This window comes from Vulpes vulpes, chromosome 1 (genome assembly GCF_048418805.1).
Source record: "Vulpes vulpes isolate BD-2025 chromosome 1, VulVul3, whole genome shotgun sequence".
NCBI classification, from domain to species: domain Eukaryota; kingdom Metazoa; phylum Chordata; class Mammalia; order Carnivora; family Canidae; genus Vulpes; species Vulpes vulpes.
Window position 1 is genome coordinate 114965749 of NC_132780.1, and position 27713 is coordinate 114993461.

Sequence of the window (27713 nt, forward strand, 5' to 3'; positions counted from 1 at the left end):
TGTGTCTCTCATGAATAAATAAATAAATAAAAAATATTTAAAAAAAAAAAAAAAAGTTAGAGAAGATAATAGAGCTGAGACGTGATTTTTTATTTTTTAAGGATGGGAAAGACTTGACATGTTTACAGATTCAGAAGTAGAAGCCAATGGAAAGGAAGAGATTGAAGCAGTAAGAGGTTCATTCATCCTTTTAAGGATTGGGAGAGAATAGAATCTAAAGTGCAGATTTGTTCTTACCAGCTCTATTTCTCTGAGAGAGGGAAGGTTTTTTTTTTAAAAAAAAGCTTTAAAATGCATCAGAAATTACCACCATCATGGCAACTAACATTTTTTGAGTGCAGCATTAAAAGATCCTTTCCTAAGCACTTAACACATACTGTCTATCTTGTCTAATCCTTGGAACAGTTCTATGGCATGGATACTTTTTATCATCTCTATTATAATTTCCATTTTACAGAAAAGGAAACCAAGACTTAGCAATATGACTAGACCAGGCAGCAGATTGAGGCCACGTGCTCTGAATTATTAAACACAAGCTGGGAATTAGGAAAGTGGAACAAGCTTATGTGAGATGGCCAAAGGTTTAGGGCTGAAGGAAATCAGAGATGTAAGAAGAATGGAAGAGGTTCAGACTAGGCACCATTGGTAATATGATAAGGAATTGGGGGAAGAGGAAAGAGAAGTAAACATATGGAGCTCCTGTTTCAGCCTAAGTGCTAGGCCCTTTACATACACTGACTTATTTCAATAGAAATAAATAGAGAACTAAGAAGAGCAAGGGCCCAGTGGAGATAAGGAAACATTCAAGTGTAATGGAACTACACAGTCTGGATTTTCTCCAGTATGCTCAAATGCCAGGAGCAGAAATAGGAGGACCGTGCAGTTGAGCAAGGGTTGGGGATATACATAGTGTAAGCCAAAAGGCAATAGGATGGATGAGACCAAAGAGAATCACTTCCTGGCTAATGTGGGGACCTCGTGGGGAGGAAGACAAAGTCATGGGGGCAGATGAACTGAAAGGGAGGGGAAGATAAAGGGACTGAATTTCCCAAAGGGGGAAAGAGCCAGTTTAGCACTGGCATGAATGGGAGAGAATGGGAAGTGAGAGCGTGAGGCACAGCGGCGTTCCTGGTTTGGGATCTTAAAGACAGCAGCTGAGTGCTGAGCAGTTTGCAGTGTGGTCACCGGGGTGGGGCTGACAGAGAATAGAATGTAAGTGAAGATCACTGAGACTGGGAAACCAGAAGTCTGGGCTATGCACTTTTCAGTTTATGTTATATAATCTTCATGACCACCAGTGAGGTAGGTGTGACTAGAGACATTACATTGATAACCAAACTGAGGCTCCCCTAACTGGGAGGAAGTGCTGGGATTTGAATTGAATCTTCCCTGCCTGCAGTTCCTACTCACTATCCAAGACTCAGTTCAGATGTCATCTGTTAAAACTGAGCCAGGTGCCCTTCTGAGATTTCATAAATCTTTCTATCCCCTCGTATTGCAATTGCTCATTTATCTGTCCTTCATTAGTATATAGGACGATGACTATATTTCCAGTGCCTGGTACCATTTCTGGTCCAGAATGGGCTCAGTAAAAGTTTATGGAAATAATGTATTTGAAAACAATAGACTGAGACATACAAGCCAGGAGTCTCTATTTCTAACATTTGGACTTAAAGTCCTGGTAAGTTTGGTTTGAGGAAAAAAAAAAAAAGATTATAAAAATAAGATCATTGTGGCTAATAGAAGGGCAGCCAAGAGAAGCAATGAGAAGGGGGCCTGGGAAGGAGTGGGCTTATCTGGATAGGAATGCATTAATTAATTAATCAAAAGCCCAGTTTTCTGGGAGGCCACCAGATACAACTCGGATTTATCCTACCTCCATCACTCCCCTCCTCACCATAGCCTGACCCCAAAAGAAGGTAGAAAGGTTATTCCCCCTCTTCTACTTGCCTACCACAGCCTTGCTTCATTCCACGTTCTTCATACCAACCTTTCCTTTCGCTGCCCCCCCCAGCTCCTCCCTTCACATGCGTACCCCCCCTCCCCCCCGCTCCCCACCATGCCATACACACACACTCACTCATGTCATTCCATCCCCAGATGAGCATCTCTGCTTGTTCTCTCCCTGGCTGCAGCTCCTTGCTTTCCCAGACTGAGAGAAGAGAAAGCCTGTTTTCAGTTAAGGTTTGGTCACACACAGATGCCTTTTCCATTACTCTTGTTTTTCCTCTTGAAGTGTAACATTTCTAATTAACTCTCCACAGGGGAGGAGGCCCTGTGTTAATCAGCCCCACGTGAGGAGGGCAGGGTCCTTAGAGGCCAACCCCAGGTTGCCAATAGCCAACCCCTGAGCAGCCTGCAACAGGAGCTTCCTTTGCTTTGGGGTAGGGATGGTGACCCTGTGGACACAGTTTGAAGGCATGTCACAGGCTTGCCCACCTCTGTGGCTAAGATCTGTGAAATGGACACTCTTCCAAGCTCCTTTACTGACTTCTGACAGCCCGAAGACACCAAGTTAACCTTGTCTAAGGACATGGAATTTATCTTGGTTTATCTTAGAACCTAGGGGAAGAGTTAGAAAATAAGGACCATAATTGGAGTTGTAAAAATCAAAACGATCTCCTCCTAGATCTCTACTTTCGTGTATGTCTAAAGCACAATTTCCCCCACAAATGAGGCTATTACTGAAAATGTCATGGAGAGTTCATATTACTGCCCGTGTGATATAAGAAAATACACAAAGTTGCTTTGAAATCTGGATGCTGAGCAGTTGCCTTAGTTCAATTATTAGACCCCATGGATTAGCCACACAAATTCAAACTTGGGCCTCTAGAAAATGAAATTCACATTTCATAGATTCTAAAGGTTGGCCACAATTGTAAAAACTGCAAGTACTTGTGAACGTCAAACATTGGTTGTGATAAGTCTTTGGTGTGATTTTTATGAACTACGGTAGGCCAGGAATTGTGCTGGGAGCTTGGCAGTCACTGTGAAGTTTGCCAGGTGGGTAATTGCCATGATTTTGTGTTAGACCCAGGACCACTGTGGGGAAACCCCACCTGTGCAGAGGGCCTGGATTCTGCGTCTTTGCCTAGTTGGAGCTGCACTTTGGGAATCCTTGATACTGGATGTCATGGGCTAGAGATTCACCGGATTCACTCTGGGGCTGGAAAGAGGAATTGAAGCAGTACCCCTTCAGCAGCAGAAGGACAAAAGCAATGGGAACTGGGGTGTGGGAACAGCAGGGGGATAGGAGGAATTGGTTTGACTGCAGAGTCTTGTCAGATTAGAGGCCCAGAGAACTCTGACGAGTGAAGGACACAGGCTGTTTATAATCATTAGTTAAGTAGGCTTGGTTACACCCTGAAAGCTCTGCCCCCCCCAAGGCACCTGGGTCCAATTACCTCAGGGCCCATCTACCTAGAAGAGAAGTGGCATCTGGCTCTGATTCGCAGCTTGACTTCACTCTCTCCAGACACTCATCCTCTTTCTGACATGAATTTAAGGGAATACAGGTGGTAGAGGGGGCCCTGGCTATTGACACATACCCTCTAGAAATATCTCACTGTTTTATGTTTACATCTGCCTTAAGTTTGATCACCAGCAACTTATTTCTGTGCACAGTTCACCCTGCAGCGGTGACTACACACTGAGATGCTATTTCCCCCCTCCCCAGTTTTATTGAGATATAATTGACATATAACATTGTGTAAGTTTAAAATGTACAGTATAGTAGTTTGATACATGTATATATTGTGAAAGGATTACCAAAATAAAGTTAGTTAAGAGATTCATCACCTCACATAGTGACATTTTTGGGTTGCTTGTGTGTTCTGTGAGAACTTTCAAGATTTACTGTCTTAGAAGCTTTCAAGTATACAATACAGCACTGTTAACGGTAGTCACCATGCTGTATGTTAGATCCCCAGGACTTACTCATCTTCTGACTTGCAGTTTGGACCCTTTGACCATCTTCACACATTCCTCCTTCATTACCCCCACCCCTATGCCTAGGCAACCAATCCACTCTCAGTTCCTATGAGTTCAGTTTCTTTATATTCCCATGTAAATGAAATTATACATGATTTGTCTTTCTCTCTCTGACTTATTTCAGCATAATAATGCCTTTAAGATTCATCATCCTCATTGTCTTAAATGGCAGGATTCCCTTCTTTTTATGGTTGAATAATAATATTCCAGTGTGTATATGCGTTTATCACATTTACCCCATCCGTCTCTAGACAGATACAGGGTGTTTCTGTGTCTTGGCTATTGTGAATAATGCTGCTGTGAACACAAGCGTGCAAATATCTTTTAAAGATAATGCAATGGCCACAATAGCCAAACTGTGGAAGGAGCCTCGGTGTCCATCGAAAGATGAATGGATAAAGAAGATGTGGTTTATGTATACAATGGAATATTACTCAGCGATTAGAAACGACAAATACCCACCATTTGCTTCAACGTGGATGGAACTGGAGGGTATTATGCTGAGTGAAATAAGTCAATCGGAGAAGGACAAGCAGTGTATGTTCTCATTCATTTGGGGAATATAAATAATAGTGAAAGGGAATATAAAGGAAGGGAGAAGAAATGTTGGGAAATATCAGGAAGGGAGACAGAACATAAAGACTCCTAACTCGGGGAAACGAACTAGGGGTGGTGGAAGGGGAGGAGGGCGGGTGTTGGAGGGGAATGGGTGACGGGCACTGAGGTGGACACTTGACGGGATGAGCACTGGGTGTTTTTCTGTATGTTGGTAAATTGAACACCAATAAAAATTAATTAAAAAAAAAAAAGATAATTTCATACCCTTCATTTTTAAAAAGTATTTATTTGAGAGTAAGCAAGCATGAACAGGGGGGAGGGGCAGAGGGAGAAGCAGACTCCCTGTTCATCAGGGAAGCCTGCAGTGGAGCTAGATCCCAGAACCCTGAGATCATGACCTGAGCCCAAGGCAGTCACTTGATCGACCAACTGAGCCACCCAGGCACCCTCCTTTTTTCTTTTCTTTTCTTTTCTTTTCTTTTCTTTTCTTTTCTTTTCTTTTCTTTTCTTTTCTTTCTTCTCTTTCTTTTCTTCTTTTTCCATTTCCTTCAGATATATACCCAGAAGTAGGATTATTCAGTAGTTCTATTTTTAATTTTTAAAGGAACTTCTGTACTGTTTTTCTGAGTGACTGCACCAATTTATATTTCCACCAACAGTGCTCGAGGGTTCCCTTTTCTCCATCTTTTCACCGATGCTTGTTATCTCTTGTCTTTTTGATAATAGCCATTCCGACAGGTGTGGGGTGATATCTCACTGTGGCTTTGACTTGCATGATTTGATAATTAGTGATGTTGAGGATCTTTCCATGTACCTATTAGCTATTTGTATATCTCCTTTGGAAAATTTTTCAGATTCTTTGCCAATTTTAAAAATCAGACTTTTTGTGTGGTTTTTGGTTTTTTGGGTATTTTAGCTATGGAATTGTATGGCTTCCTTATATACTTTGAATATTAATCCCTTATATACAATTTAGAAATATTTTCTCCCACTCTGTTAGGTTGCCTTTTCATTTTGTTGATAGTTTTCTGTCCTGTGTAGAAAGAAGCTCTTCAGTTTGATGTAGTCCCACTTGTTTATTTTTGTTTTGGGTACTTGTGCTTTTGGTGTCATATCCAAAAAATGATTGCCAAGACCAATGTCAAGGAGCTTTTTCTCTCTGTTCTAGGAGTTTTATGGTCTCAGGTATTACATTTACATCTTTGATCCATTTCAAGTTAATTTGTGTAAGTGGTGTAAAATAAGGGTCCGGTTTTATTCTTTTGTGTGTGGATTATTTTAAGGGCACAAATTTAAATCTTTAGGAAATAGAAGAGTGGATTGGGCAATATACAGTGCATATTCATTGTGTTCAGATCACATGAATGGGCACTTTGCAGACAAAATAGAAAAATATAGTCTGAGATGTTAGGGTGTAAACTTTCTAAATGAAAAGACAACTCACTCGTGGAAAGTATAATTAGATGCTTAAACATGGAGACTAGTTAGGGAGGGCATCTGGATCTCCTTTTGATATGCTAGTTAGAGAAAGATTCTCTGAAATGATACATTTAAGCAAAGATCTAAAATATAAAAAAGAGCTGGCTTTAGAAAGATCAGGTGGAAATACTTTCCAGGAGAGAAACCAGAATGTGCCAAGTTCCTGAGGCTGAAAAGAGTTTGTTCAAGGAAGTTAAAGACCAGTGTGATTAAAGTTTGTTTTCCAAAACATAATGAGGTAACATTATATGTAAAATTTTGTTTACTGTATTTTTACTTAATATAAAAATGCATTTTCTGTGTTTTTTCAAAAATATAGTTTTAATGATTTAATTCCATTCAATAAATAATATAATATGCATAATTATACTCTTCAAAAAACAATGTTTCCAGCTTTTTGCTTTTACAAATAATGGCAACATAGGCAGCTTTATACGTAAATACATAAATATACATATATACATAAATATTTGCCTGAACTTTTTACTTTTCCTTAGGAAAGGTTGCCAGGAGTGTAATAACTATTTGGTGGATAAACATTTCTTTTTTTTTTTTTTTGGATAAACATTTCAAAACCAAATTTCTCTCCAGAAAGTTGACCTATACTACTCTTTCATCAGCAGTATATGGAGTCCATTCCAGAGGCAGTGATAATTTGAGCAGGATTTTAAAAGGTTAACTATTAAATAGAAATCTTCTCTTATTAACTTTAAATTACTAAGGAATATTAGAATAGAAGTTGCTTCAAGGTGTGTAAACTCAAGGTGCATGAGTGGCTCAGTTGGTTAAACATCTGCCTTTGGTTCAGGTCATAATCCCAGGGTCCTGGGTTTGAGCCCCAGGTAGGGCTCCATGCTCAGTTGGGAGCCTGTTTCTCCCTCTCTCTTTGCCCTTCCTCCCCACCACTTGTGCTCTCTTGCACTCTCAAATAAATAAAATCTTTAAAAAAAGTAAACTGAAATATATGTGTAAATAAATCAGTATAAGATAAAAGTGGTATCTCAATACATGGCTTTGGGAAAATTGTTTATTTGGAAAAAAAAAATTACCTCCTTACCTCATACCATATTCTGAAATGCATTCCATGTGGATTAAAGATGCAAACATAAACAATAAAGGGAAACTAAAAAAAAAACTCTTAAGAAAATATAGTGTATATTTATATCATAGAAGAGGAAAAGCAAAAAAGTCAAGAAAGAAAGCAGAAAGGAAAAAATTAGTAGATCTAATTGCATACAAATTCAAAACATCTATTTCAAAAGTCCCATCAACATAAGTTCAGCCTCTGAGAATAAGATGGTACACTAGAAGGTTTCTTTTTTTTTTTTTTTAATTTTTGTTTATTTATGATAGAGAGAGAAAGAGGCAGAGGGAGAAGCAGGCTCCATGCACCGGGAGTCCGATGTGGGATTCGATTCCGGGTCTCCAGGATCTCGCCCTGGGCCAAAGGCAGGTGGTAAACCATTGCGCCACCCAGGGATCCCCACTAGAAGGTTTCTTAACAGAAACTGTTAACATACAGTGAGTGCTTGCCGGGTACTGGCTAAATACTTAATTTGCCTTTTATCATTTAGTCCTGCAAAGTGGTTACTATTACTACCAGCCCCTGGCTCAGAGGTGCTGGGGTCAGCAGCAGTTAGTCGTGCTAAATGAGGTGGTATCAGTCAAACACCTGTCAACTCACCCAGGACACTTACTGACTCCAGACTCTGCTCCTCGGTCCCTCACTCTCCCTTTGCAAAACTTCTTCAGACATAAGGCTGGCTTTCTTGGCAGTCACCTGCCCATTGATGGCAGTAGAATATCACATTGTGATTTCACTTATCCTGAGGCCAAAGTCTGCTGTTTTTTGGACACTGCCCCCCTCTGACTTTCTCCTCTACTGTCTAAGCCAATCCAGGAGAAGTCACCATAGAAAAAGAAAATATTATTAGAGTTTGTATCACAGACCTAGGGATCTGAGTCTCCACCGAGCTGAGACAGAAAACTAATATGTTTATCAAGAAAGATTATACTTGTCTGCAAAGAGTCTCTCTCTTTCAGACTGTAGGATAAACAGAGGGAGTCGCTGGCTGCCTTCTGGGCTGGTCCCTGCTCAGGGTGTCTGCACGGAGCAGATAGTATGTGTGTGCTCTGTCCACCTCTGAAGAAAACAGGCTGCTGACTTCATCCAGCTTCCAGTCCTGCTCTAGAGAGGCCCAGACTCTGAGCCACAGGCATCTTCCTCCCCACTGTTTTATTATAGGATAATAATCAAGGATGATTAAGGGGTTAGAATGAAATGATTTCTCAGAAAAGATTTAAAAGGCTAAATATGTATAGTATAATTAAACAATGACTAACACTGGCCCCTCTGCTCCCTGAGAACCCTGTTGGGCCAAGGCATTGTTTAGGCTGGCCTTATGAGCCAATGATCAGACTATGGCTCACCCCCACATGGCCTCCATCCATCAACCGCCTTGCCCCTATTGTAGAAAGAGCACGAACCTAGGTTCAAATCCTGATGCCACTATTGTAGAAAGAGCACGACCTGGGTTCAAATCCTGATGCCACTTATTAGCTATGTGGTCTTTAGCAAAATCCTTGATCCTCAATCTTGGTGTCATTATCTGTAAAATGGGGAAAATATTTTCTACCTGTTAGAAATGTCCCAAGGATTAGTGATAATAAGGTGTTTAATGAATAATATTAATTTATTTTCAGAAGAAAACTTATCTCCCCAGTTCTTTTTTCCTGACTTCTCTTTCTATTCTTTCAGTTTCTTAATAATAAAGAAAATGAAAGTAAAGAAGGTGTGTGGGTGAAAAAACAAATAGTACTAAAGAGACACTGATAAAAAGTACCAGTCTCTTCCCCCACCCTTCTAAAATGTAGCCTTGCTCCACGGAAAGAACTACTGAATATTTTCTTGTTAGTTATTTCCATTGCTACGACAATATGCTCGTATCAGCTTTATCTTCTTTTTTAAAGTAAAATGTACACGTGGTTAAAAAAAAAAAACCCACAAGAAGAACCATCTCTGAATTTCATGAAAACATGTTTCAGATGTCTGAGTTATTGACTAAGGGTCCCAGCTGCCATGCTGTGAAATCCATACCCATATACAGAGGCTGCAGTGTAAGCATACCAGGGATATGAAGCCAGGCCCATTCGTGGGAGAAGTGGCATTCCTCAGAAAGGCAGCTTTCATCCAAAAACTGGCCATCAGCTTTGCTGAAACTTCTTTAGATTGCCCATCATCTAAGATTTTTTTTGCCCAACCTTTTTTCCTTCCCAGACCTGTGCCATATCTGTCAGCCTCCTCTGTCTCCCTCCACATTTTCCTTCACAGATGTTCCATAATAAATCTCTTGCACTTTTTATCCTATCTTGGCATTGTTCCTCAAAGGACCTAAACTAACATAGGGATACTAGAAGTGATGCAAGAAGAGGTGTAGTAAATAGCATTCTGAGGCTTACTCCTTCAATGACCAGTGGGCAAGAGGACACCATCATAAGGGATGTGTGTGGCATGGATGATCACACAGTGGTGGTTCAGGCACTGAAGATTTCACAAAAGGTAAAAATATCTCCATGTAGAGAGATGACATGGCAGGTGGGGTGGATCAAGTATTTGAAAAACCTTGAGGTTTCAAAGTGTCTACAAAGACAGTGGGTCTCCAGTTACTGCAAAGATGTGTTGACTGCCTGCAGAGGGCTAATGAGAAATGGGGTCATTAGTAAGCAGAAAAGGACAATGTGAAAGCCATAAGGCCTCTTTGGTAGCTTACAAAGGTACAGCTAAGAGTAGGAGGAACAAAAACCAACTCTCATAGTTAAAATTGCAGAGCTCCAGCAATGTTAGAGTGCTCAGCCAAGACAGGTCTGCTACGCTAAAATCAGGAAAATATTAGGACCCTGAAACATAATATGGGATCATCAAGACTGATGTCCCTGAAGATTTGATTCTACAGCCTCTACTCCCCTAGGCCTTCAGAGTTTGCATAGGTAGATCACTTCTTAGAGATAGCATTTCCCTGTGCTGGAAGATGCTGCAGAGATCTGTTCCCTGGAATGCACACCCCGTAAGGAGCTCCCCCAACCTCCTCTCCTGGATGACAGGCTAATAACTAGGATGTGCCACTTCTGCTTATTTCCATTGTAAATAATACCTGTCAGTAGTTCTGTCACCTGCAAACTAGTTTTTGACTCCCTGCTTTGAAAATAGGATATTGGTACCCTTACCTTTCTCCATCTCCCAGCTCCTGTCCTCTGTCCTTTTACTTTTACATTGTCAAAGTTGGTAATGTTTATATTCTATCTTCAGCCAACATTGTCTTCCATCCTTTATATGAGGACTGACCCTAAAGATTTTAAATCAATAAGCTATATTAACAGTATTATGGCTATGTAATAATTATTAACTGCAGTCCTAAGTGCCTCACAATGATTAAATTGCCTTACTTTTTTAGTTGTTTGATTTTTCTCTGGAGTTTCTAAATGCCTTTGTTGGGGGATTTCCCTCTTTTTTATTTGCCTCTGTTAAAGTTGCATTTAGCAAAACCTCTTCATTTTAGCATTACTTCTGATACCACCCACTTTTTTTTTCTTGGAAGGTATTTCTTCTAGATATGTCCTCCTGCTCTAATTTAGGCTGGCTGCTTTTTAAATCTACTACATAGCTGTTGTACTGGGACTTCACTGATGTAGTTTGGATCCATTGTTTTCTGAGTACCATATATTCCTTTCTCTCTCCTCAAATAACATTGTATGAAAAAGTATACAGGAGTTAAACTTTTTGGTTTTTTGGATCAGAAAATGTCTCTATTCAACCTTCATACTTAATTGGTAGTCTGGTAAGGTGTAGAACAAGTTAAAAACAATCTTTCTCATAATCTGAAGGCATTGCTGTATATTGTATGTTGGACGATTTCTGTTAAGAGATCTGATGCTAAAAAAAAAGATCTGATGCTGATTCTAATCTGATGCTCATTTTTTTGTATCGTTGACACAATGTTACATTAGTTTCAGATGTACATGATTCAACAATTTTATATGTTATTACTCTCACCAAAAGTATAGCTATGATCTGTCACCATACAACACTATTATGACACTGCTGGCTATATTCCTTATGCTGGACCTTTCATCTCTGTGACTTAGTCACTCCATAACTGGAAGCCTGTTTCTCCCAATCCCCTTCACCAACTTTGCCCATCCCCTCACCTCCTCTGGCAGCCATCTTTTTGTTCCCTGTATTTATAGGTCTAACTCTGACTCTGCTTTTTGTTGGTTTATGATTTGTCTGTTTTGTTTTTTAGATTCCACATGTAAGTGAAATCATATGGTATTTGTCTTTGACTTATTTCACTTAGCATAATATTCCCTAGCTCTATCCATGTTGTTGGAAATGGCAAGATCTTACTCTTTTTAATGTCTGAGTAATATTCCATTGTGTAAATATACCATCTCTTTATTCATCTATGGATGGGCACTTGGGTTGCTTCTATAAGCTGTTATAAATAATGCTACAATAAACATAGGGGTGTGTATGTATATCTTTTCAAATTAGTGTTTTTGTTTTCTTTGGGTAAATACCCAGTAGTGGAATTACTGGATCAAATGGTTGTTCTATTCTGAATTTTTTTGAGGAACCTCCATACTGTTTCCCACAGTGACTGCACCCATTTGCATTCCTACCAACAGTGCATGAGGGTTCCTTTGTCTCCATCTCCCCACCAACACTTGTTATTTCTTGCCTTTCTGATTCTAGCCATTCTGACAAGTGTATGATGATACCTAATTGTGGTTTTGATTTGCACTTCCCTGATGATGTTGAGCTCAACAAAGATGTTGAGCATCTTTTCACATGTCTATTGGCCATTTATATGTCTTTGGAAAAATGTCTATTCAGGTCCTCTGGCTATTTTAATCATATTTGGGTTTTTTGGTATTGAGTTGTATAAGTTCCTTATATATTTTGGATATTAACACATTATCAGATGTATAATTTGCAGATAACTTCTCCCATTCAGTAGATGGCCTCTCTGTTTTGTTGATGGTTTCCTTCACTGTGCAAAAGCTTTTTATTTTGGACTAGTCCCAATAGTTTATTTTTGCTTTTGTTTTTCTTGCTTTAGGAAACATATCTAGAAAAAAAAGCCAATGTCAAAGAAATTGCCTCCAGTTTTTCTTCTAAGAGTGTTATGGTTTCAGGTATAACATTTAGGTCTCTGATCCATTTTGAGTTTATTTTTGTGTATGGTGTGGTCAATTTCATTCTTCTGCATGTAGCTGTCTGGTTTTCTTAGCACTATTTGTTGAAGAGACTGTTTTATCCTCATTGTGTGTTCTTGCCTCCTTTGTCATAGAATACTTGACCATGTAAGTGAGGGTTTATTTCTGGGGCCTCTCTTCTGTTCATTTGATCTATATGTCTATTTTTTGTACCAGTATCATACTGTTTTGAGTACTACAGCTTTGTTGAATATTCTGAAATCTGAAATTGTGATTCTTCCAGCTTTGTTCTTCTCTCTCAAGATTCCCTTGGCTATTCAGAGTCTTTTGTGATTCCATACAAATTGTAGTAGTATTTTTTCTAGTTCTGTGAAAAAATGCTGTTGGTATTTTGATATGAATTGCATTAAATATATAGACTGCTTTGAGGAGTAAAGACATTTTAACGATATAAATTCTTCTGTCAGCATGGGATATCTTTCCATTTATTTGTATCATCTTCAGTTTTTTTTCATTAGTGTTTTCTAGTTTTCAGAATATAGGTCTTTCATATCCCTAGTTAAGTCTCTTCCTTGGTATTTTATTCTTTCTTATGCAATTTGTAAATAATATTATGTTCTTAATTTCTCTTTCTGCTACTTTGTTTTTAGTTTATAGAGAAGCAGCCTATTTCTGGGTATTAAGTTTGAATCCTGCAACTTAACTGAATTCATTTATTACTTCTAATAGTTTTTTGATGGAGTCTTTAGGGTTTTCTAGGTATGGTATTGTGTCTTCTGCTGAGAGAGACAGTTTAACTTCATCCTTTTATTTCTTTTTCTTGGCTGGTGGCTGGGGTTAAGACTTCTAGTGCCTTATTGAATAAAAATACTGAGTGAACATCCCTATCTTGTTCCTGACCTTAGAGGAAAAGCTCTCAGTTTTTCACCATTAATTATGACATTAGCTATTGCTTTTTCATATGCAGGTTTTATTATTTTGGTATATGTTCCCTCTAAATCCACTTTGTTGAGGTTTTTTTTTTATCATGAATAGATATTGAATTTAGTCAGATGCATTTTCTGCATCTATTGAGATGATCATATGATTTTTATACTTTGTTTTGTTAATGTGGTGTATAACATTAGTTGATTTGCAAGTATTGAACCATCCTTGCATCCCTGGAATAAATTTCACTTAATCATGAATGATCTTTCAACATATTGTTGAATGTGGGTTGCTGATTTTTAGTTGAGGATTTTTGCATTTGTTTCCATCAGGAATATTGGCCTATAGTTTTATTGCCCTGTAGTTCTGTAGTGTTTTGTCTGGTTTTGGTATTAGGATAATGCTGACCTCATAGAATGTACTTGGAAGTTTTCCTTCCTTTTCTATTTTTTGGAATAGTTTGAGAATAGCTATTAACTCTTTAAACATTTGGTAGTATTCACTCATGAATCCATCTGGTGCTGGACAGTAATTTTTTTTTTACTGATTCAATTTCATTACCAGTACTTGGTCTGTTTAGCTTTTCTGTTTCTTCTGGATTCAGTTTTGGAAGATTGTGTTCCTAGGAACTTATCTATTTTCTTAGGTTGTCCAGTTTGTTAGTATATTATTTTTCATAGTATTCTCTTAAAAACCTTTGTATTTCTGATGTAGCAGTAGTAACTTTTCTTTCATTTCTGATTTTATTTGTCTGTCTCCTTTCTCTTTTTTCTTAATGAGTTGGATAAAGGTTTATCAGTTTTGTTTATCAGTTCAAAGAACCACCTCCTGGTTTGTTTTATTTATTTATTTATTTATTTATTTATTTATTTATTTATTTATTTGGTGTGTGTATCCATGTCACTTATTTCTGCTCTGATCTATGGTATTTCCTACCTTCTTCTCATCTTGGGCTTTGTTTGTTTTTATTTTTCTAGTTCCTTTAGATGTAAGGTTAAATTACTTATTCAAGATTTTTTTGTTTCATGAGGTATGCCTGTATTGCTATATATTTCTCTCTCCTCTCACTGTACCCCAAAGATTTTAGACCATTGTGTTTTCATTTTCATTTGTCTCCATGTTTGTTTATTTTAAGTTTCTTCTATGATTTCTCTGCTTACTTATTGATTGTACAGTAACATGTTGGCTAGCCTCCATGTTTGTTTTTTCCAGTCTTTTTCTTGTGATTGATTTTTAGTTTCAAATTGTTGTAGTCATAAAATATTCATGATATGATTTTAGTCTTCTTAAATTTATTGAGATTTGTTTTGTGGCCTAACATGTGGTCTGTCCTGGAGTATGTTCCATGTGCACTTGAAAAGAATGTGTATACTTTTGTTTTTGAATGGAGTGTTTTGTATATATCTGTTAAGTCCATCTGGTCCAATGTGTCATTCAAAAACACTGTTTCTGGGGTCCCTGGGTGGCTCAGTGGTTTACTGCCAACCTTTCACCAGGCAGGGTATGATCTTAGAATCCCAGGATCAAGTCCCACATCGGGCTCCCTGCATGGAGCCTGCTTCTCCCTCTGCCTGTGTCTCTGGGTCTCTGCCTCTGTCTCTCTCTCTCTCTCTGTCTCTCATGAATAAATAAAATCTTAAAAAAAAAAACAACCTTTTTCCTTAATGATTTTCTGCCTCGATGATCTCTCCATTGATGTAAGTGAGGTATTGAAGTTCCCTACTATTATTATATTACTGTCAGTTTCTTCCTTTATGTCTGCTAATGTTTCCTTTATGCATTTTGCTGCTCCAGTGTTGGGCACGTAGAGATTCATAATTGTTGTATCCTGTCTATTTTGTCTGATATAAGTATTGCCTCCCCAGCTCTTTTTTATTCACTTCCATTTACATGGGATATCTTTTTCCAGCTCTTCTTTTTCCATCTCTTTCAGTCTATATGTCTTTAGGTCTGAAGTGAGGCTTTTGTAGGCAGCATATAAATGGGTCTTGTTTTTTCATCCATTCCATCACCCTGTGTCTCCTGGTTGGCACATTTGGACTATATTTAAAATAATTATTGATAGGTGTGTACTTATTGCCACTTTGTTTTCTGGGTGTTCTTGTAGTTAATTCTCTGTTCCTCTCTTCTTCTCTTGCTCTCTCTGTAATGACTTTCTGTAGTGTTGTATTTGCCTTTCTCCTTATTTTTGTGTAACTATTATAGGTTTTGGGTTTGTGGTTACCACGAGGTTTTTATATAACATCTTAAGTATATAGTAGTCTATATTAAGTTGGTGGTCACTTAAATTTAAGCACATTCTAAAGGAATTTCCACTTTTACTTTTCATCTCATGTTTTATATATATGTGTGTGTGTATATATATGTGTGTGTGTGTATATATATATATATGGTCATATTTTACAATGTTTTATTCATCATTTTCTTATGTGTGATTATGGCCTTTTCTTTTTCATTTAAAGAAGTTGCTTTAACATTTCTTCTAAGGTCAGTTTAGTGGTGGTAAACTCCTTTAATTTTTTGTTGTTGTTATTCTGGGAAGTTCTTTATTTCTCTGTCTATTTGGAATGATAATCTTGCCAGGTAGAGTATTCCTTTTTTTTTTCTTAAGATTTTATTAAGGTAGAGTAGTCTTGATTGTAAGTTTTTACCTTTCTATACTTTGAATATAGCATGTCACTCTCTTATGGCCTGCAGTTTCTGCTGAAAAGTCAGCTGATAACCTTATGCTGTTTCTCTTATATGTAACTTTTTGCTCATCTTTTGCTGCTTTTAAAATTCTTTATCTTTAATGTTTGACATTTTAATTGTTATGTGTCAATTATGGTGTAGACCTCTTTGGGTTCACCTTGTTTGGGACTCTGCTTCCTAAACTAGACGTGTCTTTCTTTCCCTATATTAAGGAAGCGTTCAGCTGTTATTTCTTTGAATAAGTTTTCTACCCCATGTCTGATTCTAGTTTTTTATAAATATTCAACTTTTTTTTTAAGATTTTATTTATTTATTCATGAGAGACACAGAGAGAGGCAGAGACATAGGCAGAGAGAGAAGCAGACTCCTCATAGGGAGCCTGATGTAGGACTCTTATCCCTGGACCCAGGATCACACCCTGAGCTGAAGGCAGATACTCAACTGCTGAGCTACCCAGGCATCCCTAAGTATTCAATTTCTATTCCTTGGAAGCTTTTGGAACTTCTGTTTCACCTTGATGTTCTAAAAGTTCACAAATAGATGTCTAGGCAAGCATCTTTTTCACTCACTATGCTTGGTACTTAATGGGACTTTTAAAACTTCTTTTTTTTTTAAGATTTTATTTATTTGACAGAAAGCACAGGCAGGTAGAGCAGCTGGCAGGAGGAGAGGGAGAGGGTGGACTCTTTACTGAATAGAGAACCTAATGCAGGGCTCTGTCCTGGGACCCTAGGATCATGACCTGAGCTAAAGGCAGACACTTAACTGACTGAGCCCCTGAGGCACCCCTTAATGGGACTTTTAAATATGAGGACTTATGTCCTACTGTTCTGTAAAATTTTTTCTTTTATAATTTTTCTTTTTCCTGTTTCTTAATTTGATCTTTCTATTAATCAGATATTAGAACAACTGGAGTGATGTTTTGTCTTTTTTCTCATCTCTTATATATGTTTGTCTTTTAAATTTTACTTTCTATGAGATTTCCTCTATATTTTACTTTCTAACCCAGAAGAGAAATGTATTATTATTATTATTGATATTTCAGGTATCCATAGTTTTAAGTGTTTTTAAATACTATCCTACTCTTGTCTGACTTAAGCTATTACAAATTATTGTATTCTTAGAATGATTTGAGAACCATGGCATTAATAAAGCAAAACTTGCACCTTCTTGTTACAGTTCTGTTTTCATTCTCTGTATTTTTTTCCTACTTCTACTCTTTTCCTTTTAGTTTATCTCCATGTTTCTTATTCATATTTTAAGATGTTTATTTCCTCACTTACATATAAGGCAGCAGGCAGACAGGTTGTGAGCTCTGTGTATGCAGGTAGAACAGATCAAAAGAGGCTGTTCACACCGTGGTGAGGAGAGAGTAAACAGGCCATTATGTTTTGAGATTCCCTAAATGCCAGAGGTGTCAACTTCCATAATAGTTCCCTTAGCTTTTCCCAAATAGTTTGTTCTGTTTCTTTAGAGTAGATTTATCCCTTCTTCCATTTGTTGTTGCCTGACTGCCTGGCACTTTTGTACACAGTTAGTGGGGATATGTTGAAAGTTGACTGTCATGTCTCTAGACTCTTGCTTTTTCTCCCTATACTTAGGCTTTGGCCTCTTCAGCTCTTGAGTTTCTCCAGGGCTCTATAGACAGACCAACTTTTCTCTGTGTATATTCTCAGGTCTGCTTCTTCCACACTGCTTCACCAGTCACTACTCTTTTATCTGCTTTTAGTCTTCCATAAATATTTGAAATCTGTTCCCAAATGCCCCCACTTTCCATCTTGGTTAAAGGGTATTAATAACTTTATTATTTTTTCAGTATCATTTAATATATTCTTAGGAGTAAAGACATAAATGTGCATGACCAGTCAACCATCCTGAACCAAAGTTTTCTGTCTTAATATCATTACTCCCTAAAGCCTCAATTTAGTTAGAAACTAATATCATATTTTCCTATTCTTTTAATTCCGATTTCTATTATCCAGTTCTGACTCTTGCTCTATCCCACTTAGGGTGTTACAGTAACTACTTAACAAGTCATTCTAACTTGATTTTCTATAAAACATAAATTATGTCACTTTCCTGCTCAAAAGGAAAGGCTCTTTAGTGGTCTCTATTGACTGCAAAACAAAACCTAAAATTTTGCTAGCATTGAAATTTCCTATTAATCTGTTCCCTGAGCAGTCCTATCTCTATGCCACTTATCAGATTGCTTTTTCCTCCTAGAATGTTCCTACTTCCCATCTCTATAGCTGGAAGTCTTTTTCTTCTTTTTCCTTGATTTACCAAAGCTAACCTCCCTAGGTTACTACCTAAGGTAATACCACTTTCTGGAAGATTTCATCTATTTTTTATTCTCTCCCCATGCCTTTCTCCCAACTCTCCAAACTCTGGACTCTCCCAAAATACTGGCTAAGCCTCTTTTAGAGCATCTGTTACCAAAGGCATTTTGAGCTTCCTGAAGGCAAAGACCTGCCTTATTTGCCCTGTTTCTCTGTAACCAACCAGAGTGACTGGTATATAATAAGAGTTCAGAAATTATTACTTGAATGTACTTGGAGGGGAAATAGAAGTTAAATGCACAGGCATGCTTTTCTTTTTGCAAGCCAGAAGTAGGTTATATGGTCTTCTGTCCCAATGCCTTACAGTATTCTTTCAGCTACCCAAGGTTTAAATCAAAGTTTGTGGCCACTCACAGTTTTAAGCCAGGGCCTTTGAGATGAAGAAAGGAGAATTTGGGTTCTGGTTAAAAGTCTCTTGAGTGGGGTGCCAAGAGGGGAAGGAGACTTTCTTGTTTCACCACTGTTTCTTGTTTCACCACTTTTCTCCCTCGACTTTTCTAGGTATGATCCTGTTGTGAGGCCTGGTGGCCTGGAGCCAGGAGAGGGGTTAGCAAATATTTCCCTCCATGTTCCTGAGGGATTCCTGACAGAGCCCATCAGAGCTGCCTTTTATCACCGCTAAACGCTTTAGTGCATCTGTCATGGCTTTCAGACATCATGTTCCTGGCTAGATTAATCCTGCCTGCCTTCACACTCAGGATGTGGGACACAGGGAGGGAGGTGGGGAGAAGGGGGAGGGAAATAAAGTGAGAGGAGAAGAAACTTTGAAAGTACCAAGTGACAGACCTAGGAAGAAAAAAATTAATTCACAAAAATAGAGGGAAATACAGTTTTGACAAATTAAAGCTAAAGATCTGAAAAGAGAACAAAGGACTGAAAAGAAGGGGGGGGGCGGTAAACTCAAAGTTCCAGAATGTGAGGGATATTCAGTATTAGAGCAGAGACTCATGCTGCAGGCTAGTGCTGTCAGAGGTGGTTTATTATTTTTAGAAGATTATAAAGCAGATTGATCACTCACTGATTCATTCATTCACTCGGTGCACATTTAGTGAGGACCTATTTTGTGTGCACCCCATGCTAACACACACTTGGAGTTCTTGTATACTTGGTTCTGCCATAAGCTTTCTCTAAGACGTAGAGAAGGAAATGGAATACATCTGAGAATGGAATACTTCTGAGAACCCATCCCCAGATCCCTTCCAAGGCCCCCAGACCCTGCTCAGAACCCAGGCCCAGAACCTCAGTTTTACCTCTGTAAAACTTGTAGCCAAATCAAACGTATTAGAAAAGCACGTTAGCATTCCTTTTGTAATAGACATTTTAGAAAGAAAAGCACTGCTGGCTTGGCACACAATGAACTACAGTTATTATGGTGCCTGTGCATCTCAATGCCATAAAGAGCCTCCCCATCTGGACTGGCTGCCACTTCAAATCTCTTCCAGTGCTGTGGTTCTGGGACACAGAGACACGAGATCTCTGTTACTCTGAGTGAGCATCTTGAGGACAGAGACTGAATTTAGTTCATATCTATTTCCTTTTTTGCACGTTGAACCTGATGCTTAGTAGATACTCAGTTAATTCTGTTGATTGCTTGAAAGGGATCAGGAAAGGCATCAGAGAATCCATAAACATGAGCTAGGCCTTGAAGCTTTAATGTACAGGCTGTGTTTACCATACCAAAGGTACTCAATAAAGGAAGCTTTAGTAAGTTTATGGAGAGGAAAAGAAGAGCAAAGCACAGGGACTGAGAAATAAAGTGTATGCTGAATTCAAGGAACAGGCAGTTTATATATGGCAAGACCAATATCTCCAAACTCTTTGTGTTTATAAGAATTGCTGGAGGAGTTAGTTTTAATATACTGAGTCCTGAGGTCTCTAAACTCAGAAATTTCTGATTTAGTGGCCCTGAGGTCCAACAAGGATGTCTGTATTTTAAACAAATACCATCAGCTTATTTCTTACAGGTAGTCTGTAAGCCACATTTTGAGAAGCACAAGCCTAGAGATTTGGGAGGGGTGGGGAGAAGGTGGGAGTGGCAAGTGTGTGGAAAGATGAGCCCAGGGTTGGTTCAGAAGAGTTTGGACTCCATCCAGGAAGGGAGCCCTCCAGGGTTTCTAAGCAGGGGAGTGACAGGGCCAGGTCTGTGATGGAAATCAACTGTTCTTACTAAAGCTCAGGGCATTTTCTCTTTGCTTCTGCTCCATTAGATATCATTGCTTCAAGGGCCCTGAACAAATAATGTTCCATTAAAGCCTCCAGGTTTTGTAGGACCCAGAGTTCCAGTTACCAGTGGAATGTGAAGTTCACAGGCCCCGTTCAGGCTTGCAAGGAGAGGATTAATTAGGTAAAAAGGCAGTTGCACACATAAGTGGGTGCCCACACCCCAGTCTGGCCTGGTGTTTTGGTGCACTCATTCAGGCATACAATACCCTTTTCAGTTCTATGCGCCACCTCTTGAAACAAGTTAAAAAGCGAGTTCCATGTGAGATGCCCAAGTGCTCTGTTTTACACAGACTAATGATCAACAGCCTTCTGTTTTTATGGTCCTGGCAACCAGACTGGGCTCACTGCTAAAGAAGCTATAGAAAAGAATTGTTACATCTCACATCTGACTACATAGCTAAGTGCTGAAAAAAATATGTTTTAGGTTTAAAAAAAAAGCGACCACTTTACAAAAATTACTTGTTTCTAAAAATTTGTGCCTTGTGGGTTTTTTTATATTTAAAAAATGCCATATGTTTCATTGTGTTGGGACAGTGAAATTAAAATTAACATTTGTAAAGTGTTTTACCCTTTGAGAAGTATTTTCACCTGTAATATCTTTATTGACTCTCAAAATAACTTAACTATGAACTTACTTAGATTTCATCAGTTTTTCCTCTACTATATTTTCTGTTATAGAACTCAATTTGGTGTCCCATCTTACATTCAGTTGTCATGTCTCATTGGCTCTCAGTCTGTAACATTTCCTTTTTTCTTGATCTTGACACTTTTGAAGAGTATTCGTTATTTTGTAGATTGTCTCTCAATTTCAGTTTGTCTGATGCTTTCCATTTTGGGGCAAGAATAGCACAGAAGTGATATGTTTTTCTCAATGTATCATACTAGGGGGACATAGTATTAATGTATCTTATTATTAGTGATGTCAACATGAATCACTTTGTTGAGGTGGTATCTACTCTCTTTGTTCAAAGTAAAGGCAGTTAAAAGTTTTGTGATTAATATCTTGGGGTGATATTTTGAGACTATGAAAATACCTTTTGCCCACTGATTGTAGCACCCTAAAGAATATTAATGTGATATTCTAATAAAGATTTTCTGTTTTCCTAATTCTGTCTCATTTATTATTTGGGATTATTCTATAATGAGGAGTTTCTGCTTTTATTCTATTTTATTCATTTATTCATTCATTCAGTTACTTATATCAGTATGGATTCAGGTATACTTATTTTGTCCTATTGGTTATAATCCAATAAAACTGCTAGTTACTTTATTGCTGAAATTGTAGCCAACTTTAGCTGCAGGTTGGCTTCTCTGCCCTTTCTGTATACTCCAGCCCTTTTTTGAGTACTTCCTTCCTTTGTTGACAACAAAAGATATTCCTGGCTGATCTTGTATTTTTCCAAATGTCCTAGCCCTAGAATCAAATACTTTTTGAAGAATTTCTAATTCCTTTTACTGAAGAATGGTATATAGAAATCACAATTTGAGTGCTGGGTATGCACACTATTGCTGGATATCATTGCTTTTGGGCCCTCTCAGCAGATAGAGCTAGGAAATGTATGTGTGAATACAAGGAGAGTACTTGGTGCCTATACACATCTATGTTTATTTCTCTGTACTTTTCTTTGTATATATATTTTTAAAACCATGAGTTCATACTGCTACCTCTGACTCTTATTTAACTCACAGCCTTCATTCTAATATTTCCCTTTTCCTTATTTGTAACTTCTTCCTCTAACTTTGAAAAGCCTGGCTTTCATTTCTACAATGAAATTTTACATTTCTACAATGTATTTATTTCTGCATACATTCTACATTTCCACAATGTGCTTATTTGTTCACCCTTACTGTATACACAAAGTAGTTTCAGAATTGCTAATCCATATCCCTTTGAGAAATAAATTTACTGGGGCATCTGGGTGGCTCAGTCCGTTAAGCTTTTGCCTTTGGCTCGGGTCATGATCCCAAGGTCCTGGAATAGAGCCCCATTTCTGGCTCCCTGCTCAGCAGGGAGCCTGCTTCTCCTTCTCCCTGCTCCATGGCTATGCTCTCTCTTGTCCCTCTCTCTTTTAAATAAATAAAATCTTTCTTTAAAAAAAGAAAAGAAATTTACTAAAATACCTTTTTTGTGTATTTGTTTTTCTTTTAACCTTATAATATGTAGTCAAATACTGTTTTCCAGAGAAACTTGGGTTAGTTCTTCTACATTATCATTGTATTATTCGTTTGTTATATTTAGGTTCAGTTGTTACAATTTGTATTACATTGTAGAGTCTCCCTCACCATAACTGATTTGTAAAAAAATTTGTATACAGTAAAATTCTCTTTGTGGACTATAGTTTTATAAGTTTTAACAACTGCATGTTATGTATTTTTTTAAAAAAGATTTTATTTATTTGAGAGAGTGAGAGTGAGCATGAGTGGGGCGAGGGGCAGAGGGAGAGGGAGAAGCAGACTCCCCACTGAGCAGGGAGCCTGACTCAGGCTCTATCCCTGGACTCATGGATCATGACTTGAGCTGAAGACAGGTACTTAAACGACAGAGCCACCCAGGCACCCCCATGTTATGCACTTGTAAGTTGTTTTTCTGCGTCCATAAAACATTTTTTTCTTGCTTTGTATATTTAAACATTTCTGTTTATTTTTCAAAATGCTGCATGGTAACTTTATGAATTGGTCATTCTTGACGGAGATAACTATCAGCATTTCTGTGTTTAATATCAAAGGCCCCAATCTGAGGGACCAAACTGTCTGTACACAGCCACTGCTTCAAATTTGGTCAAATCATTATTTTCTGTCACCTAAACCGCCTGTGCCTGCACGATCAGATTGACTGTGCTGTCAAACCATATTAGCTCCTAAGACATCAAACAGCTAAGAAAGTGGGGAGAATTTGTGGGGCCAGAGCTGGGAGAGTAAGAAATACTATACAGTGGCATCTACAATTTTTCCTCTCTTTAGCAAACATCTACCTACTGCCTATCTTATTCCAGAAGTTGTGCAAGGTATTAGGAATACAGTAGTAACCAAGGGTTTCAAGGGGATCACATCAGTTGAGGAAAATTGAAAATACACCACAGTGTAAATGACATCTCCTATGGTTTAGAAACATGACAGCTTAAAATGGTTAATTACCAAACAATGCAGTAGGTGCTATAATAAGGGTAAACACCAAGTGATATATGAGCCCTTGGATAATAAGCACCTATTTTATTGCACTGGGCAAAGAAGACCAGAGGAGCTAACAATTGAGCTAAGTTTTGCAGGACAAATAGGAATTTGGTGCAATAGGCAGTAAAGGTGCTCCAGCAAAGGCCTAGAGACATGATCACATACACAAAAGCCTAGAGACATGATCCTGGAACATTCTGAAGAAGTTGAGTAAAGTAAGGGAGGGAACAAGGTCAGGGGAACAAGGTCAGGGGTGGGGGATGGTAGGAGACAGACCACATTGAGGAGATACTTGTTCAGGACTGGCGTGAAAGGTTTAATGCACTTTGCTTACGAGTTTGATTTCATCCTAAAAGTGGTGAGGTGCAGGTGGAGGGAAAGCTATGGCATCATCAAACTTGACTTTTCTAAAGACGTCTCCATTGGTAATATGAAAAACAGACCAGTGATGGAGGCAGATGGGAGGCAAGACAATTAATAAAGAGACTTTTGCAATCTTCCGCATAAAAAAATGATAAGGGTCTGGACTAGGGCAATTACAGAGTAACAAATGCAATTAATGAATTCTGAGTTTGGTATATTCAGGCAACTTCATGGGTATGTGTTACACAGAGACTTGCCCTCAGGTCCCACACTTGGTTTTAATCTCTGGGGCTACTATCTTGACATTTTTCTTTTTGAATTTGTGTTTTGTAAGGGAAGTTCAACTGGGCAGTAGAGCATGCACTGGAGTTCTGGACATGTGAGTGTCAGCTCACATGTCATCCTGCCTCTCACTGCCTACCCGGGATAGGGGCTCAGCTGTCTACTCCCTTGACTCCTAGTGCCCTGGCTTTCCCCAGCTTTTCCCACCAGATACTTGCTCTATGGCTTCAGTCACCCTCTGCCTCTGATAGGAGCCTAGGCGTAAGTGGGGATGGTTGGTGTAGGGCATGTAACCCATTGCATCTCAGGGAAGGATGAGGCAGTGGCTTCCTACCCCCCTCCGCCCCCCCCAAGCCTGGCAGTTTCACAGTGCTTTCAGTAGACATCTGGGCAGGGGCCTATAGCTCATCTCCTAGGGTATCTTGGTATGCACATTACAGCCCCTTAGGGGTTGGCCATCTGCTATGGGTATAAGAAAGCGAGATTGACTTCCCCATTCCTTTTTTTTTGTTTTGTTTTTTGTGTTTTTTGTTTCTGTTTTGGTTTTTAACGTTCTTAGTTTATTAATCCTCTCATGAAAAATCTGCACAATCACTGAAAATAAAGCTACTGCAGAATCTTTACTCTTTCTGTTCAATCTCCAGCTCACTTTTTGCAAGCACCAACATTGGCTTTTTCAGTCTCCTTGACTTTCTTCATTCTATTCTTGCATTCCTTGCGCTGTTTCCTTGATGTCTTTTCTTCTCATACAGGCCATGTCTTGCAAGTCTATGTTTGGGTTCATTTTTATTTGCATAATCCAAGGAATCATGCCAAAGGCAGTTGTCTTGCCACCACCAAAATGGATTCTGAATCCAAATACAAATATGACATCTGGTGTGGTCTTGTACATTTTGTCTAGTTTTCCCCCAAATTCTGTCTTAGGTACTATTGCCTTCCCAGGGTGAAGAACATCAGTGACCATCTGTTTCTGCTGAAGTAGTTGGTCATGAACTTCCTGGTCCAGATAGTTACTGTGTCATTCATGATGGCGGCCGAGCTTCAAGCAGCTGGGGAGGAAAAGAGCTGACTTCCCCATTTCTGACTGGGACCCTGCATTTTTATTTTGTACTTAGACTCTGCAAAATATGTAGCCTACTCTGTTGTGTTGGCTGATGGCAGAGAACGGTGAATGGAATTATTCCAACTCATCATGCATCCTCCAGGAAGACTGTGTCTTTTCTTGTCCTGTCAGAGGAGGAATAAGACATTCTACAGTCGAATCTCAGGAGAGGGAGGGTGTAAAGCAGAGACTGGATGAGGAATGAATCCTGTTTCTGTAAGCTTTCTGGGAGAAACTCAAGCCCTTTCTTTATGGGGCCAACTGGGCACAATCCTGACTCTTAATGGTTGTGGCCAGACATTCAGGGGCTTAGCCACACAGACACAATAACGTACAAATCATTTCAAAAACACAACTACCCACAAATCAGTGTGCAAGTAAAACTGGCAAAATCTGAATAAGGTTGATGAGTGTATCAAACTCGATTAAGATATTAAGACATCTTTGATTAAGATACACTACTATAATTAGGCTAGATACTGTGCTATATTTAGGGGAAAACTAGGTGAAGGGTATACAGGAACTCTGTATTATTTCCTACAACTCATGGGAATCTATAATTATCTCAAAATAAAAATTAAAATACAGCTGAAAGTCAGTCATATGCTATTCTTTCAGATACACCATTAGCATCCAAATGCAGAATACCATATGGTGGCCATCCGACTTTGTATCTAAGACAAATCAGTCAATAGTTGCTTTAGGCAAGGATCTGGTTTTGGTATTCAAACTATAATTCTACACCAGGTGCAGTATTGGTTATTAGTATCCTTTCAGCATTCCAGATGACATAGATTGACTAGGCTTCAACTGCTGTGACAGAGATACTTGATTCATTAACTCTTCATTCATTCATCCATCTGATATATTTATACTTTGGATACCCAATATGTGCTAAGTGTCATGCTAAGCACTGAGGGTACAAAGTTGAAACGAATTGCCTTTCCACTTGGGGGTATTCCAGCTGAGGGAAGTCAGATGGACCCACAATCACAACTATACTGCCCATTATGGATGCTGTGATAAAGGACGGGAGAGGGTTCAACTCCAGTGCATGGGCAGACAACTGGAGTTGGGGAGGGAGAGTTCAGCGAGTGCTCCTAGAGGAGGTGATGCTAGCGGGAAGTCTTAAAGAATAAATAAGAGTTTGAGTCAGAGGGACAGAAATTGGTCAGGTTGGGAAGCACGAGAAAGTATGACCTCGTGAGGGAGAGAAAAGAGATGCTAGAGCATAAGGTGCCGGTCGGTGAGCCACTGGGGAGCCGGGCTGGAGAGGTGGGCTGGTTCAGAGCAGGGAGCACTTGTCTCCTATATCAAAGGAGCTGGGAGCCACTAAAGAACTTTAAGGCAGTGAGTAATGTGATCCTGTCTATATCTGTCCTGAATAATAAAGACAAGGTTTATGAGTTTTTTTGGTTTGGTTTGGTGTTTTGTTGTTTCTTTTAAAGAAACGAGGAAGTCAGTAGGGTGGACTATGATTAATTTTTGTCCTTCTTCATTCCAGGCAGAGGTTCATAGGTAAGGCACTTGTCAAATTGGGCCCATCGAACCTCAGATGATTTCATTTCCTAGTTGATGAACCAATAGAAGGCAAAGAAGATGAAACTGGTATCTGAATCTGAGTGGGACAGGTAGTAGGGAGCCCCAGTATCTCTGCCTTCCTCTCAACTCTTTTTCCTTTCTTGGGCTGCCACTGTATGGGCTGTTCTAAAGAAATGGGACAGGTGACATAGGCTGGGACATAGTTGGTTTTCTGTCACTATGGCCCAAAGTCCCAGTGAATCCCCAGTACCTCATAAGAGGGAAAGAAAAGAATACAGTGAGAGCACAACCAGGTAGCACATTACCTCTCTAAACTTGCAACAGCAGTTTGGCTTTTGATTCTGTCCTGCTTGGGCCCTGGAACCTTGATTCCCCTCCATAGAAGCACCCCATCACCAAACCCCCTTACAGGACGTGTGAGAAACTCCTTCCCTGTTAATGGCTGACTGAGCAAATTTAACGGAGGCTGTTTGGTATCAAAGCTCTGAGGTCCAGTTTTCTTTGAGTTTTGGCTTTCGTCTGGAGTCTCTTGCCTGCTGCCCTGGGCTGCCGTCAGCTGCACAATATCTAACAGCTGGAGGATCCAAGTTTCTCAGCCTAAAACGTGAGAGGGTGGGGGTGGGGAGGAGAGCAAACAGAGGGAGTTGTAGAAGGTAGAGGTTTCACGTGGGACTAAATGGGGCCTGTGCTTGCTTCAGAGAATCTGATATCTTGGGAAAAATGGAGTCTCTTAGAACTCAGTGTCAACAAATTCTATTTGTCTGGGACTTAAGGAGTGTGCAAAATCAAGCATGCAGCACGGGTCACAAAAATGGCCTTGCATTGTCCTG

The 27713-nt window shown here is 39.0% G+C and overlaps 1 protein-coding gene and 1 pseudogene across 1 annotated transcript in view; one reads left to right on the plus strand and one right to left on the minus strand.

Annotated features, from left to right (window-relative positions):
- The window catches only part of BOC (BOC cell adhesion associated, oncogene regulated), a 128631-nt gene that overhangs the window by 16976 nt on the left and 83942 nt on the right, over positions 1–27713 (plus strand). The window lies entirely within an intron of this gene.
- On the minus strand, positions 24885–25299 carry LOC140596202 (small ribosomal subunit protein eS24 pseudogene; annotated as a pseudogene).